The sequence below is a fragment of the Pogona vitticeps genome, chromosome 5 (assembly GCF_051106095.1).
Source record: "Pogona vitticeps strain Pit_001003342236 chromosome 5, PviZW2.1, whole genome shotgun sequence".
Classification (NCBI taxonomy): domain Eukaryota; kingdom Metazoa; phylum Chordata; class Lepidosauria; order Squamata; family Agamidae; genus Pogona; species Pogona vitticeps.
In genome coordinates this window covers 177,014,392-177,030,301 of record NC_135787.1, presented here as the reverse complement: position 1 = coordinate 177,030,301, position 15,910 = coordinate 177,014,392, and the positions used below count along the sequence as shown (strand labels likewise).

Genomic DNA, 15,910 nt, shown 5'->3' with positions numbered 1-15,910 from the left:
TGTGTGTGTGTGTGTGTGTGTGTGTGTGTGCGTGCGCGTGCGCGCGCGCGTGCATGCATGCATGCGTGCATGGGGGGAAGAGAGATCTGTCTCCGCGGCCCAGTCCTGCCAAGGCTATGGCCCGGTACGGGCCGCAGACCGGGGGTTGGCGACCCTGGGATTAGAGGATTCTGTGGTGTGCCCAGGTGGATTTGGACCTAGACTACCTTGGGCCCAGCTCAGCATTCCAGCTATTATTTTTTTCCACTGGCCTTTTGCAGGGGCAGGGACTACATTGACAAATAACATATGAAAAGCTTGGGGACTATAATGGTCAGATTCTCATATTTTCCATTGACTGTATGAAGTACAAGTTAGTGTGAATCAGCCTGAGTGCTCCCCCATTTGTAGTTTTTCCCCTCTCTGCTACTGGGGCTTCTACTTTTTTTAATTAGCGGAAAATGCATTCCCATTGGTTCAGACAGTGTGATCTCTTAAGCCAATATGGAAGGGTTTTTAGACATTCTATTTGAAGCCATTCTTCAGTGAGTAAGGGCAGTGGGAAAACTGGCTGCTGTTTGAAATCCCTCCTCCCTGATCTGGTGTCTGAGTCTTGTTTTCCAGCCCTCTTCCTCCTTAAGGCCTCCTGCTGAAGTGCTAGGGCAGCTAAATGACTAAAGGAAAAAGAATGATGAGTCATCATCTGAGAGAGAGGAGGAAGTTATTAATTATTCTTCTTTCCAGCTTGTTAGGGTAGGTCTTCTGTAACCAGGCCTCCTACAAATCTGAATGGCCAGGCAGAGCTACCTTAACAAGCTGCAGACAAGGCTCTTTGCCTATTTCCTGCTCTCTCTGCTGAGTCTTGTGTGGTCAGCTAAAGTGAATGAATTTGGGGAAACCTTATAGGTATGGCTTCACAGCAGGTCTATTTGCATTTTTCCTATTATATAGTATTGCCCTTAATGTACTAGTTTAGAACTCAAAGTTCTTTTCAAGGGCATTTCCGGACATTACCTACTATGAAGTGCTCCTTGGAAAATAGTAATGTAGCAGCTTCATTCTGTTGCTGTCTAAAGTACTCCCAAAAATCACATCCCTATTATTGCTAAATATTAATTTCTGCTTGTGACTGTTATTGGTGTGAACGCTATATAGACTTTGCCTGTTGGATACATTCCACGTGATCTGCAGGAAGCACATTACAAATACTTTCTCTGTCTATATTAGCCATAATATAAAATTATTAGTACCAAAAAATTTCCCTGGGTTAATTTTTATTTCTTATAAGACTATGCAGTCATATCTTTTTAAAGCCCTGCATCTTCACAGCAAGCCTTTTCTGTTCCTTTTACATGGGAGAGGACATATTGAAATTTCCCAAACAAGGTACAGTAGTTGGGTGATAGCAGAGCCTTTGAAGATACAGTAGCTACCAGAATACAGTATCCTCTTGACAGGAAAATACAAAGTAGATACACATTTAAAGGAGAAATACTCTGCACATTTAGGCTGGGTTTCAGCAAGAAAGGATGCTTGCTGGGTATTTTTTTTAGTTCTAATTGTTAAAGGTGAACTACACGTTGAAAAAGTCACTCAAGTTAACATTCTCTTCAATGTTTTGTTAGCACTCTTGCGGAAAATAAACATTGCAGGCAAATATTTGTCTCATATACTGCATTCAGAAATATGTCAACTATTTAGGTTAGTGCCTGGGGCCAGAGAATTCTCATATGACTAGCATGTAGTCTGTCATTGTATATATAGAGTACTAGATAGCTTAGAGAACATGGAGCATTATTATTCGATTTCCCGTTTCAGCAGATACTAATGGTGATTTATGGATTGTAATTTGCAGCTCATATTTGCAACACCTTCTTTGTGGTCTGCTGCTCTGTGCACAGCAAAGAGATGTAAGAATGGGGTTGGGAAGAGTTATGGCTACTGTTGTACATACTGTGAACAGTCAATTCAGACATACTTGTAGACTAAAGAGATTAGTTAACTTCAAACTTGAAGGCTGTTACAGCTTGAGAGTTGGCAGTTGCTATGGAAAAAAAAAGTAACCAGGTTATTCATTGATAGAGATTTCCAGGGCCTACTTACCTGAGTCAGAGTTCTTTTGGCATGCACCCAGTCCAGTTCTATATTACAGTGGGAGAGTGTGGGTGGAGTTGAATCTCAGTAAGCATACAAGGTAGATGGTGTGTGCCATGCTGGCCAGTCTGTGTGGCCCGATGTTTAGTTTTTAAAAGTCCAGGAGAATACAAGGAAGGCAGTTTGTCATAACCCCTCTTTGTTTAGTGCACAGGTATTCTTTTTGGGAATTAATGCTGTTTGAAAAAAGATCTGGGGCATGGTTCTTGTGGGATATCTGTGGGGATGAGGTTTTTCTAAGAATCTGCATGCCAGTTTGCCTTCCAGCCAGGGAGTGGCATGACATTAACTGTGAATGAAAGTCAACTCCCAAGAAACCTGTAAATTATCTTTGAAGAAAAATAGTAATTGCCAAGAAATTGGAAAATGCGGGGAGGATGGTTTCAATTGCCTTTTGAAATAAAAGGCCTGTTAGTTTGTACCTGAGTAAGCCAGAAAAGGGGGAAGAAATTGCTTCTTAATGTATTCGCGAAGGCTTTCACGGCCGGGATCTAATGGTTGTTGTGGGTTTTTCGGGCTTCTTGGCCGTGTTCTGAAAGTGGTTCTTCCTAACGTTTCCTAAACGTTAGGAAGAACCACTTTCAGAACACGGCCAAGAAGCCCGAAAAACCCACAACAACCAATTGCTTCTTAATTGGAAGGTTTTGTAACTGTGAGAAGGAATTTTCACTGGAAAGGTATGACCAGTGGTTAGCAAGTGCCACTTCGCCTAGGACATAATTTTGACAATAATTCTTGCATTTATGGAATCTGGTCCTCATGGGTAGCTTTTCATTAAATCGAGGTTCAGTTTAGTCTAGGTGCTTTCACATTAGGTTGTTTCTCATATAACCTGGTTTGATGAAAATTATTTCAGTGCTAATACCTTGGGACTGCAGTGGAGAGAGAGCTTGTGATCTTGTTTTCAGTGGTTAAACCCTAGTTCAGTATCTGCTCTGGTAGAAAAATATTGTAATCCCTGTGAGGGGTTTTGGTGAGAAGCTAATCAGCAGCATTCAGTTAATCAGTAGCATTAATAAACTTGCTGCACACAGAAAACCAGTTTCAAAGTACAAACTTAAAATACTTAGCAATATTTCTGTAGTTTCCAATTAACAATTTTATTTTATTTGTAAATGCTGGGGAAGGTTTTATAAGAAAAATCCAGAGTTTCCTAAAAGCTTGCTGTACTTTTAAAAAAAACCTTGAAGAATGTTCTTTCCATCACTTTATCAAACCTGCAGTGGTATCCCTGTCTATATGGAATAAAAGCCTATCTGTATTCAGTTCAGTGTTTGTTGCAGCATGGGAAAAGCTGTAAGAAAAGCTGCTTCCTCCACTCCCCCCCCCTTTTGCTTTTGTTGCTGCTGGATCTAATGGTTATCTGGTTTACTTGAGGAGGAGTTTGACTGACCCAATGGTTTACATTGTGAAGAATATTTTATGATACGAGAGTTGAACATTCTGAATGAAATAAATTGTGCTGTGTTCAACTCTTTTCCCCCTGTGCATCAAATGGAATAAAGCACCTTTGGGCACACATTGTCCTGCTGGGAATGAATTGCTACTGACTGCAGTGCTCTTGGCTGAAACATGTTGATTGATGTTTTTTTCTATTAGGTGCATTAAGGGAAACATCCAAAGCTTTGTTAATGTAGATGATAGTAACATAGGTTGAAATGAAGGAAGGTTTCCTTAAGTGTTTGTGTGTGTGTCAGTATGAAACATAGAAAGAGCCCTTTAATATATATATATTATTTTAAATAAGCATTATAAATCAGAAAGAAATTCATATATTGTATAATTAAATGCAGTAAAAATAGCATCAGGATGTATTAAAACTCCTGAATAGTCAGTTTTTCATGGAGGGATACCTTCAAAAGTTTCAGCTTTCTATTTTCTGAAGTCTATTCCCTTTTGTACAACTAATATTTCTTAATCTATTTATAAGTATATTTAGAGAGTTTTAGCTTTCTGTTTTTATAGTTTTTGTCATCATGAAACTATTGTAATAAATGTACAGCATAAGTAGCAGGAAAAATACCGAGAATTGACTGAAAACATGAAGCTAAAAAATTCATTTTAGGAATTTTAGAAAATTCTTTATTGTGTTTATGTGTGTTTATGACTCAAAAACTAGCCTAATAGCAAAGGATTCCTAATTTTCAAACAGGGGTCAAAAGACATTATTCCAGTTTGGTCTTCATTGTTTTTTAGTCCAGTGAGCTCTGTTTTAAAAAATATTGGCCAAAATCCTACTGAAAAAACTCATATGTTTAAGGGAAGTATATAAATAACTTGTCCTTCAGTGTTATCGACCATTGTGGGTATATCAGTTCTTTTCCAGTTCAAGGAGGCTGCACAGGGAGAATCCCCATCCTGCCTCCTTGCCTGAGTGGTCGGCTGCCACAGGAGGCAGGGAAGTGAAGCCCGAGCTCCTGCCCGCACTGGCCTACTGCTGCAGAAGGAGGACTCTGGCAAACGACAACATGTTGGACAGGGGGTGAGGCCTTCGTACGAAGGTGCACGACTTAAGCCATGCCCATCTCTAACAGCAAGCCTTTTAAAAAAAGAAAGAAAATTGGAATAGAAAGGGAAGAATGAAACAAACACACACATGCACTGGGTGTGAGGAGGAGAGGATTCAAATGGATAACAAGATGCAATCAAGGCTGATTTATTTCTCTCTCTCTAGTAACTCCTGTGTGGTTGGCTGAAATGAATTAAGATGGGGAAACCTGACTTCCCTGGTGAGACCTCACAACAGATTCACTCATCATTCATTTTTCCCTCTATGCAGTTGAATGTCTAAAGATAGACTGAAGACTCCTTTAAATTAAATGTTTCTAGGGGTTGGACTTCAAATAATTGGATGTCATTTTGCCAAAATTAAGAACATCCATATCCTATAGTTTTCAATGGGAAGATTAAGCATATACTTAAACCTGTTTCTTATATAACCAATACGATGAGTTGTTAACTCTAGCAGAGTTGCACCCTACAGATGTAATTTCAATATCTTATAGTGTTGGGATGAAAGGAAACAGCCTGTTCCATGAAGGGAGAGCCTTGTGGAAAAATGCTGGAACTTGGAAAAATTACTTTTTTGGAGTATAATTTCCATAATATATTTGTTAATGTGACCATTGCAGGACATTCCAAGATTTGTATGCCAAATAAATTACTTTTCCAAACTCTTAAGAAGTGCATTTTTGTTTGTATTATGGCTCATTCCCATTTGCATTCTGGGTGTATCTTTTCATGTTCATGGAAACAGATTCAGTCTCTGTAGCTTGAAGTAGTTCTAGCACTATCCCTTCTGCTTGTGATGATTCATTTATTCCAAGTGTTTTGAGAAGAGCTTTCACTTTATTTTCTAAAGTTGTAGGTTTTTTGTCAAAGGCTTGTTCTTCAAATGTAAATTTTCCAAATCTGAAAACTCCTTGAGAGGTATTTCTCTTTGTACAGAAGCCGCCCAAAATTAAATTTTAATTAGTAAAAGAAGCTTCACTTTTCACAGAATCCTTAAATAGAAAACTGAATTTACTTACAGTATTACTGAATGTAATCCATAATTTTTTTTAAATTAGGCTAAACCAGGTGGTGGGAGAGCATTCAACAGATCATTCTCCCTTGATTTGATTTTCTTTTTACTTGTTGAGAATAATTTTTTACAATAATCCCTGTTGTAACCATGTAATGTTGCAAACCAGATTTAAATTTACCCTAAAGAGTTTGGAATAATATCTCTTTGTGCCTTCCAAAACATGCAGAAGTTGCTTTTTTCTGGAAATGTACACTGAAGACTCTCCTTTTCAGTGAATGTTTATAGAATGTCTGCCTAGCAACCAGGAAATGTGGTTTTTTAAATTCAGCAGCACTTCCTAGCTTTTAAAAAATGGGCTATAGTCAGCACTGAGAACAATGGAGCTGTGCTTTACTGCTATTGCTTTTAGCATTCCCTTTGTCTGCATCCAGTCCTCCACCGACATTTAGTTTTGCTAAATGGGGACTGATGGAACTGTGAACATTTTGCTTGATAAATACCCTAGAGCTCACTTCTAGTTTCAGTGGTAAGTGTGCCTCTGGCTTGTATCAGACACTCATGTGAAAACTTATGTGATTGAATACTGTGATTGGATGCACATGGAAAAGGAGCATGCCAGGTATACATAAGACTTAGGCAGTCATTATCCTGTCTGTTAACCTCAACACAGAGGAGGGGTGAGTGGTTAATCCCTAGTAGATGCCTTCTTCACATGATCATGTGATTGCTGTCAGGTTCCTATTCCATTTAAATAATTGTGTGAAGAAAGCAATGCTAGAGATAATGTAGAGTCCTCTTACATTGAGGTAAATAAATGCAACAACAATAGTAAGGCTAGAGTGTGCAAAAGGAATTATGAAAAATAGTACTCTTCCTGCAGAGTCACTATGAATGTTGTTATGTGCCACTAAGTTGCTTCCGACCTATGGTGATCACCTGAATGAGTGACCTACACAAGCCTCTATTATTAATAGCTGTTCAGATATTGCAAGGGCAAACATAAGGTCAATTGATCTGATGTTGACCTCTTTACTTGCCGCCTTCACCTTTTAATAGAATTATTTTTTTTAGTGAGTTGGCTTTTCATGATAGTCCTTAAGTACAATATCCTCAGTTTTGTCATTTTTGTTTCTGGAGAGAGTTGAGGTGTGATTTGATCTATTGCTAACTCATTTGTCTATCTGACAGTCCATGTACACAGTAGGTAGAGGTCTACATTGTGAATATTTCTTTATGGCTCAGGCAATAGCAGCATGTACATCCAGGGCATTGCTGTGGATTGGATTCCATCACTAAAACAAGGAGAGCTATGATTTCTCTTGGTATTTCTTATGGGTGGGTGGTTTTCTTAAATGATATTTAGAGCTTTAGCTGCTGCTGTTGGAATTACGTATTTAACTGGGAGCATGGCAGTAACATGACATATTTTGTGAATTTGCTTTTGATATTTAAAAAGTAGATTTGGGAAGAAGCTTGTGAAACTTTAAAAACGTGCAGTTGACATCTTCAGGTGATGTCATTCATGCTTAAGTTACAGTCTGTAGTGGTTTTAAGTAATTTCTTCAGTCTTAACATAAGATCACATTTTAAAAGTCTGGTAAGAGTTACCAATTCAAAGGGCTTGAAACTGTGGTAAGATATTTCTACTGCCTTGAACTCATTGGTGAAACTAGTTAAAAATGAATTAGTAAAACAGTGTTAAGATATGTTGAGAATAGTGAGCATGGAGATGTAAATAAAGCAGAAAAACACAGAATCCTTAGGGAGTCACTCCATCTTGTCTTCTTCTTTTAGTGCTGCTTTCCACCTTTCCCAGAATTACTGTCCTTTCCAGAGATGTGCCCAAAGTAGGACATCCTCCTCACTTTCAACATTTTTGCTTCCAGAGATAGTTCAGGCTTGATTTGACCTAGGATCCACTTGTTTATTTTCTGACAGTCCAGGGTATCTGCAAAATTCTACTCCAGCACCATATTTCAAGCGAATCTATTTTTCCCCTGTCAGCTTTCTTTACTCACTCAAAAGGGGTGGAGGCTTTAGATACAATCTGTCTCCTATTTATAATGCTGCCCTTTCATCCCTCCCCAGGTTCACACCCACCAGAAAGACCACTCTTAAGACTGTTAACGACCCATGACAATGGGTGGAGATGGACTGCAGAAGTGGGATTTTCACACACACCCCATCCTATGTTCATCTAAGGAGCTTATTCAGACTGTGGAGGATATATCAGGGGTTTCCTACCAACTCTCCTCAGACTGAAGAAGCTACTTGGATGAGCAGCAAAACGTTTCAACCTAATAAGAAAGAAATTCAGCACACAACCTGCCATGTTTTAAAGGAGAATTATGCCCTTGGCAACATCTGGACTTTTGATCCTCTTTTGTTTGCCTTTATTTAGGGGAGGAATCCAGGAGGGTTTGGGGATGGGGGGAGGTCCTTTAAGAGCAAGACTGAAAGCAGCTGCTTCTTTTTTTATTGTTCTAAGCTGTCCAATAGCTGCTTCTCTTTTATCCTTCTAAGGTGTCCACTTCAGCTTGTCAGTGATTAAATCTTGGTCTGTGCTCTCTGTTCCTGAGATAATTCCTAGCACTTTGTGGTCAGCGGGTGTTTAGTCTTTGACTCTACCAATTTGCGGGTATTTGTGGAACTGATAATTCTAACTTGTGCTCATATTTTGCAAAGGTTAAGAGTTGTATAAAATCAACAACTGTTTTTAAGCAAAGTTTATAAGGAATGCATAATAAGGGAGTTGTAATAAAAGTCCAAATTCCAAGAGTCATACAATAAGCAACTGGGGATTTGATTTCCCCCCTGCCCCCAAACATTTTAAGGATAATTCTGCTTCTTTTCTCATTAGTAAAATAAGTTTTTTTTCAACTCAGGTCTGCTTTTACTGCTTATCTTTTTAAAGTCATTTTATTTTAATCCTCTGCTTGTGCTGCTATGTAATCCAAACACTACGTAGATGAGTTATCTGAGGAGCATGTGACTGATTGTGTGTGCCTTCCCTTTTGTTTAATAAAAAAATCATGCAGCAGGCAATCCATTTCACCTTGGAACAGAAGTACCAGTACTGGTTTGCTGCAGGCAGGTAGGTTTGCCAGTGCAAAGCCTGATATCTCACCTAGGGAATGTGTCTGCTAAAGGTAAGATTTCTTTAACTTTGGTCCAAGCTGTATGCCCAACTGTGGTTAGTACCATGTGTAATGGTTTTTGGTTTTCCAACATTATATAGGTATAAGTTGTTGGAGCTCTTCAGCAGAATGGGCAACAACAGCCGTATCACTGGTGAAGAGGAAGTCCCACATGCATTTCAGCTATACTTCAATCTTCGCTTTCAATCTAGAGAGATTAAAGAGCTTTCGATCTGATCTAGTCTGGAGATAGACACCTTCTATTGCAGTTCCAAAAGCGTGCTTCAGCATGACAGCTTTCTCAGCCACACTAGACGCTGTTCCGTCTATTCAGAGCATGTTACCATAGGAATAATTTGTTAACCTGGGAGAATTTCAGCAATATTAATTTTCTCCATTGTGACTAATTTCTGTTTCTTGTGACTGTTTAGAAAACTTTCAAGATTGGACAGTAGTTGGCTTTTCTGTTGGAAGGACCGATATTGACTTACAGTCTCTGATGTATATATATATATAATGACAGAGCATACAAACATACAAATTGATATTCTCATCCTGAAGTTGTACAGCCCATTTACAGATTTACCACTAAAGAGAGAATAGAGCTTGAGTCTTCAAAGCATATCTCCAGTCTATTGAACAACTCAGAGCTCTTTCAAACTGGGCATTTCCCTCCAACTCAGTACTGGTTTCTGCATGGTCCTTGTCAATATTTGCACTGCCATCCAGTGACATTGCCCTTCACTTGCTTAGAGCACTGCTTCTTTCTGTGGTTTTTATTTGTGTTTTTTCCTCTTAAAACCATGTCCTGTTTGTAATATAACTTTGTAGGGGAAGAGTTCATGCTTTGGCAAATTCCCACCAATAAGAGTAATGCATTTGTTGTTATGTGCTGTCAAGTCACCCCTGACTTATAGTGACCTCATGAATAAGTGATCTCCGGAATGTCCTGCCCTTACAGTCCTGCTCAGCTCTTGTAAACTGAAGTCTGTGGCTTTCTTTATGGAGTCAATCCATCTTGTATTTGGTCTTTACTTGCTGCCTTCATCCTTTCTTTGCATCATTGTCTTTCCTAGAGAATCCTATCTTTTCATGATGTGCCCAAAATAGGACAGCCTCAGTATCAACATTTTTTGTCTCCAGAGATAGTTCAGGCTTGATTTCATCTAGGACCTACTTGTTAATCTTTCTGACAGTCCACACATCTCCTCTGGCACTACATTTCAAATGAATTACATTTTCTCCTGTCAGCTTTCTTTCCTGTAAAGCTTTCACACTTGTATATGTTGATTGGAAATACAAGCATGGATAGTCTTAACCTTTTTCTCCAGTGACACATGCTTACATTTTTTTTTCTAGTTTGGTAATTTATGACTTCTCTTAATTCTTTTCTCTTTACTTGCCCTCCCTGCTCTTTAATGGAAGAGCATTTTGAGGCTTGTTTGCCAGGTGGCAGGTGAAATACAACTATTAACTGGAAGGTATTGCTTTTTTGTCTTTGCTTTGTTTGCAGTCGCCTAAATGTCTAGTTCAATCATATCTAAATTAGCCAGCAGAGGTCAAGGACAGCAACAACCACTGGGCAGATGCTTGCACTGAAATGACAAATGAACAGGTAAAACACTAAAAAGAAGCGGCAGTGGGAGCACAGACACACTGCCAACTTGCTTGTTGGCTTTGCCTTGTTCTATCTTTTCCTTGTTGTGTGTGCTTGTGCAGGGCAAATTTTGCTAACTGAATTGCTCAGTGAGTTCAAGATCAAAAACAACTTCTGGCATGAAGGGAGCAAAACAGTATGGGGCAGGCAACAGCCTAGAAGAACCATCAGTAAAAATAAATATTTGAACATATGGAAGTTTACTAATGGTGTGGTCTTGTACACACTTACCTGGGAATAATTCCATTTAACAGAGTAGGTAGGGGTTGCCTCTTATTAAACATTGCATTGCATTGCGAATTCTTTTTTTAGCAGGGCTTTAAGGAGTTTGGAGAGGGTGAACTTAAAAACAGGTTATATTGAAGACATTACTGAAAACCACTTAGTAGTATACTAAGTAGCCACATCTTTTTAAAAAAAGGCAAGGTAAAAATATTTTAAATGAATAATTATATACAGGTTGGTTAAAATGAAAATTTGACCAAAGTATTATTGTATACTTTTTCTTCTATAGTTGTATCCATATATCTGTGTGTGCGAAAACAGATTTGCAAACACCTGACAGATTGTTTCACATTAATAGTGTTGCACAGAATTGACTCCTACGTACAATAGATGTGTTCCCCCCCTTGCTGCTTGATACTGTATTCTGTGAAGTATCATTATTCTGCTGGATTGTCATAGTAAGGCACTGGGATAATAGTGAAATGTATTTATTTATTTCATTTATATCCCGCCTATGTGGTCTTGCGACCACTCTAGGCGGCTTCCAACACATAAAAATGACATATCAATATAGCAAAAAGAAAAAATAAATAATTTCTTCAAGATGGGAGGAAAATAAAGAAGAAAAATGAAGAAGGAAAAGTTAAGTATTAACTGGAGGGAAGGCCTGCTTAAACATCCAAGTTTTTAATTGGTTTTTAAAAATATCCAGCGAAGGGGCTGCCCAAATCTCTGGAGGAAGGCTGTTCCAGAGGCGAGGAGCCACCGCCAAGAAGGCCCGGTTTCTTATTTTTTCCTTCCAGGCTTCCCTCGGCATCAGGCTCCTCAGCCTCACCTCCTGACTCGCTTGAGTGGTACAGGTTGATCTTGGTGGGAGTAGGCCCTAAACCATTTAGGGCTTTATACGTAAGCATCAAAACTTTGAAGTCAGTGCGGAACCAAATGTGCAGCCAGTGCAGTGTGGCTAGAGTAGGAGAAATATGTTGGTATTTTCTCACTTCGCTAAGGAGTCTGGCTGCCACATTCTGCACCACTTGGAGTTTCTGCATCAGGCTCAAAGGTAGCCCCATGTAGAGCGCATTACAGTGGTCTAATCTTGAGATTACCAGCGCATGTACCAAGGTAGTGAGCGCCCCGACATCGAGGGTTGCAGCTGGGATATCAGCCGAAGATGAAAAAAGGCGGTATGGACCACCGACGCCACCTGAGTTTCCATGGTGAGCGCCGGGTCCAGATGGATCCCCAAGCTGCAGACCCCACTCTTAGCGGTAAGGGTCAACCCCCCAAACGAGAGAGAGTTTCCCAAACCACCTACAGTGGGGGCATCCGCCCTCAGGACCTCTGTCATGTCCGGGTTCAGCCTCAGCCCATTTTCCTGCATCCATTGCAGTACAGTCTGTAGGCAGCACTGAAGGGACAGAATGACATCTCCTGCAGTTTGTGAAAAGGAGATGTAGAGCTGGGTGTCATCAAGACGGTCCTCCAAGAAGGAACGGAGCCAGGCGAATGCCAAGCCACCAATTCCCAACTCAGAGAGCCTCCCCAGGAGGATACCATGGGATCAATGTTGTTTCTATGGCTCTGTCCCATTCTGCTCCAGTAAAGTACAAAGGTAAAGACATGAGGACATGGTTGCACGACAAAGGAGTGTAGTGGTTTTCCTGTGTGAGCCAAAATCTTTCAGGGCTCCCCATTTGTAGATATATCAAAGTGAAATGGGATGAAACCATGGGGAAAAAAACACTGAAACCATTCTTCTAGTAGGTTTTAAGCATCTGGCTGCAGAGCCAGAGATAGAAAGAGATGAGGGTTCAGTTCCCTGCTCTGCCTGCTTAACAGGAACTGGACTTGATAACCCATATGTTCTCTTCCAGATCTGCAGTTCTAAGATAATTATTTTTAAATCGTGAGGATCGGGTTATATAGCTGAAAAGATTCAAAAACACTGTGCTTTTCATGTTTGGAAAGTTAATATTCCCGAATTTAGGGTAAAGTGTAAATAGTTTGAGAAAAACCCTCTGGGTTTTTCAGAGTTGATGTTATACAACAGTAATTTGTTGAATTTCAACAGATATGGCTTGTTAGGACAATATGTTTGCTTCTATCCTGCAATCTTGAATCAAAAATTGTTAAAGCGATAGGTTAAGAAATGTCTGCTTGTTTTGTATTGGAAATTGTCATCCACTCTTCGCAGTGTTTGATTTGTCACAAATTAAGCAGCATGCTATCATTACAAGTGATGTCCTTCCACAATTGACTATCAGTATTGTCATCAATGAGCAATGTGTGTGAAATGTTAGCTGATACAGCTTGTGGTCATAATATAAGCAGTGCCAATGGATGTTGTAGCGGCCGGATCTGGAAAGCCATCAGAAAAATAGTACTCTGCTTCTAGAAACAGATGCTTCATGCCAAAAACATAAAGTCTTTCAAGCCTCAGTTTTGAAAGCCATTATATTATGTCTAAGTCCCATGATTCTTTATTGAAAGAGAGTAGGAAAGAGGGAGGGAAGCATGCCAGCTAAATCTTTAGAATAGTTGTAAAAACTGTTCATTCTTTGGTTGTGGGTTTTTCGGGTACTTTGGCCATGTTTTGAAGGTTGTTCTTCCTAATGTTTCACCAGTCTCTGTGGCTGGCATCTTCAGAGGACAGGAGTAGCACGCTGTGCTCTGGTGCAGCTAGTTGGAGAGTTGAGTATTTATAGCTGTGGGTTCAGCTTTTGTGCTATTCAGGAGACTGGCGATAATGGTGATCAGTGTGTTTTTGCTGTGGGTCTATTGAACCCAAAAAACCCACAACAGCCATAAGAGACCAGCTGTGAAAGCCTTTGCGAATACAGTGGTGCCTCGCTTAACGGGCGCCCCGTTTAACGACAAATCTGCATAGCGATGAATTTTTTGTGATCGCTTTTGCGATCGCATTGCAATGATTTAAATAGGAAAAATCGCTTTGCGATGATCAGTACCCTGTTTCACACACCGATCATCGCATGGCGATGATTTTCCACCAGCTGATCGACGGTTCCAAAATGGCCACCAGGTAAAAAAAATGGCTGCCCGCTGTGTTTTCACCCGGATTCCTTGCTTACCGGGTAGCAAAAATGGCCACTGTATGAAGGATTTTCGCTTAAAGGTGAGTTTTAAGCCCATAGGAATGCATTGAAGGGGTTTCAATGCATTCCTATGGGCTTTTTAAAACCGCATAGCGATGAAATCGCTTTGTAGCTATTTTTGCTGCACGGATTATCGTCACTATGCGGGGCACCACTGTACATTGTTCATTCTTTATCGCTAAGGGAAGAGGTTCTTCTTTAGCATGTATGGCATGATCTCAACCAGTAGAGGTCACTGGAGCAAATATGTTAGGGTCACTAATAGCTGCTTGTCCTTTCAAGCGTGTGAAATCATAGTCTTTCCTTCGTCTCCGTTTTTGTTTTCTTCTCCTGCAATAGTTGACATAAATTGATTATATCTGACCTTAGAGGTGTTTGATAATGAAAGTAAGCAAGTAAAAGGCCATATTTTAAATTTTGCCATTCTAATGATGTCAAGAAAAATGCATTCATCATAATGGATGCTGTGACTGGATTTATCTTTATTCAACACAAGAGGAGTCTTTTCTACAACTACTTTGTATGATCCATAATCCAATTGCCCTTCAATGTGGGGTTCTAAACCAAAGTCCGGGATCATCAAGGTTCTGTAATTTAAGGGGGATAGAGTCTCCCACCACTTCTTTCCTTCTGGTTCCAGGGTTGTATTTACTAGGTCTCCATGCACCAACGCCTACAGCAAGGGTATGTAGCCCATCTCCCTCCTGGTTCTTTCTTTCCAATTTCTCCAGTGGTGGGGGTGGGTGGGAATCCTCCCTTGAGAGGACAGAAGTTTTCTCCCCTCTGTTTGGGGGCCGGTCCATCTCTATTCACCTGACCTTTTTCCTCTCTGTTTTTCTCTCTCTGATTTACAATGTTCTCTCCTCTCACGCTCCCTCCACAAAAGAAGACTTCCAGGGTGGACTGTGATGCCTGCCGTCTGTGCACTCCCTTCTCCCTCACAGATGCCAACTACTGCAGCTGTGGAATAAGCTGTGTATGGTCTACAGTTTGGTCATTACCTACTTGGCAAAATGCTGTTATGTAACTCTGTGTTGGCATAACCTAAATTGGGCACTAGAAACAAAACTCATGGGACGTTTCCTATTCCTCCCTTCAGGATCAAAGCTCTCTGGGCTCCCTTTTGCCCTAGGGAAGCCTTTGGGAGCCCCAGAAAGAGGAGGGGAACTTTAATACAGTATTAATTTTTAAAAAGCCATTGTGATTGAGGCTACAGTTGGTGGTCTGGTGGTGATTTGTTTTTTTTAATAGTGTATTAGCATCTTCCTCCAGTCTCAGAACCTGAAAGGGAAGGGGATGGGAAACTTTCCATGAATTTTAATTGAATATTTCCCAATGTTCACTCTGGTTACAGTAGCGCAAAGTTATGTCAACAGTAATTTGCCCACTTTTTGAGTGAAATGCTTCTTTCACTGAACATATTCCTATCTGACTGTAGAGCTTTCACACAGTCTGTGGGCAAATGAGATGTGTTTTTGGCTCATATATATCTTTGTATTCTTTACTCTGGAAATAATTTTTACTATTAATATCTTTTAAGAGCAAAGACATTTCTGAATCAAATATTATGAACACTTTGGGCTGCATACTTCTCCCTCTATGATACATACAATAAAATATTAAACGGGATATCACTGGAGGACTTCCGATTCACTTGTTCCTAATTCATATAATCCTTCTTCCCACCCCTTTCATCAGGAAAGAGCACAATTTGAGCATAATTTTTGTGGCAGTAAATATGAAAGTCTTGCATAACATTTTGCTTTATGTGCCTGATCAAAGCATGTGTGCACTGTTAAAGGATGGGTGTAATAAGTAGCCTACTTGTTGAGTTTAATTTTTCTCTTTTCCCAGCTGTGTTTTCAATGCACACACAAAGAGACAATTTAAAAACTGGTCAGTTGAGAGTGAAACATGAATTTAGGTCTAGAAGCCTCACCTTATATACTTCATCCTTACATTTTACTTTGCAGTATTGCAAAGGTGTCATCCTGAGTTAGCCTCTCTATTAATAAATCCCTACATACTGGAAAACACTTTTTACAAGATGCAGTTAGTACAGCTATATATGGCCTGTGCTTAGCTATTGTCTTCTTTTCAATTTTATAAAAGAGGTATT

General features: G+C 39.8%; 1 protein-coding gene across 5 annotated transcripts in view; it reads left to right on the top strand.

Annotated features, from left to right (window-relative positions):
* FGD4 (FYVE, RhoGEF and PH domain containing 4) overlaps positions 1-15,910 on the top strand; it is a 133,683-nt gene that overhangs the window by 3,743 nt on the left and 114,030 nt on the right. For 2 of the 5 annotated variants that reach the window (XM_072999929.2, XM_078376263.1), the window contains exon 1: positions 62-12,290. The exons of the other annotated variants lie outside the window; for them this stretch is intronic. The gene's annotated coding sequence lies outside the window, so the exon portion shown is untranslated. Of the gene's footprint in view, positions 1-61; positions 12,291-15,910 lie in introns of those variants that run through there. 5 annotated transcript variants of the gene reach the window in all.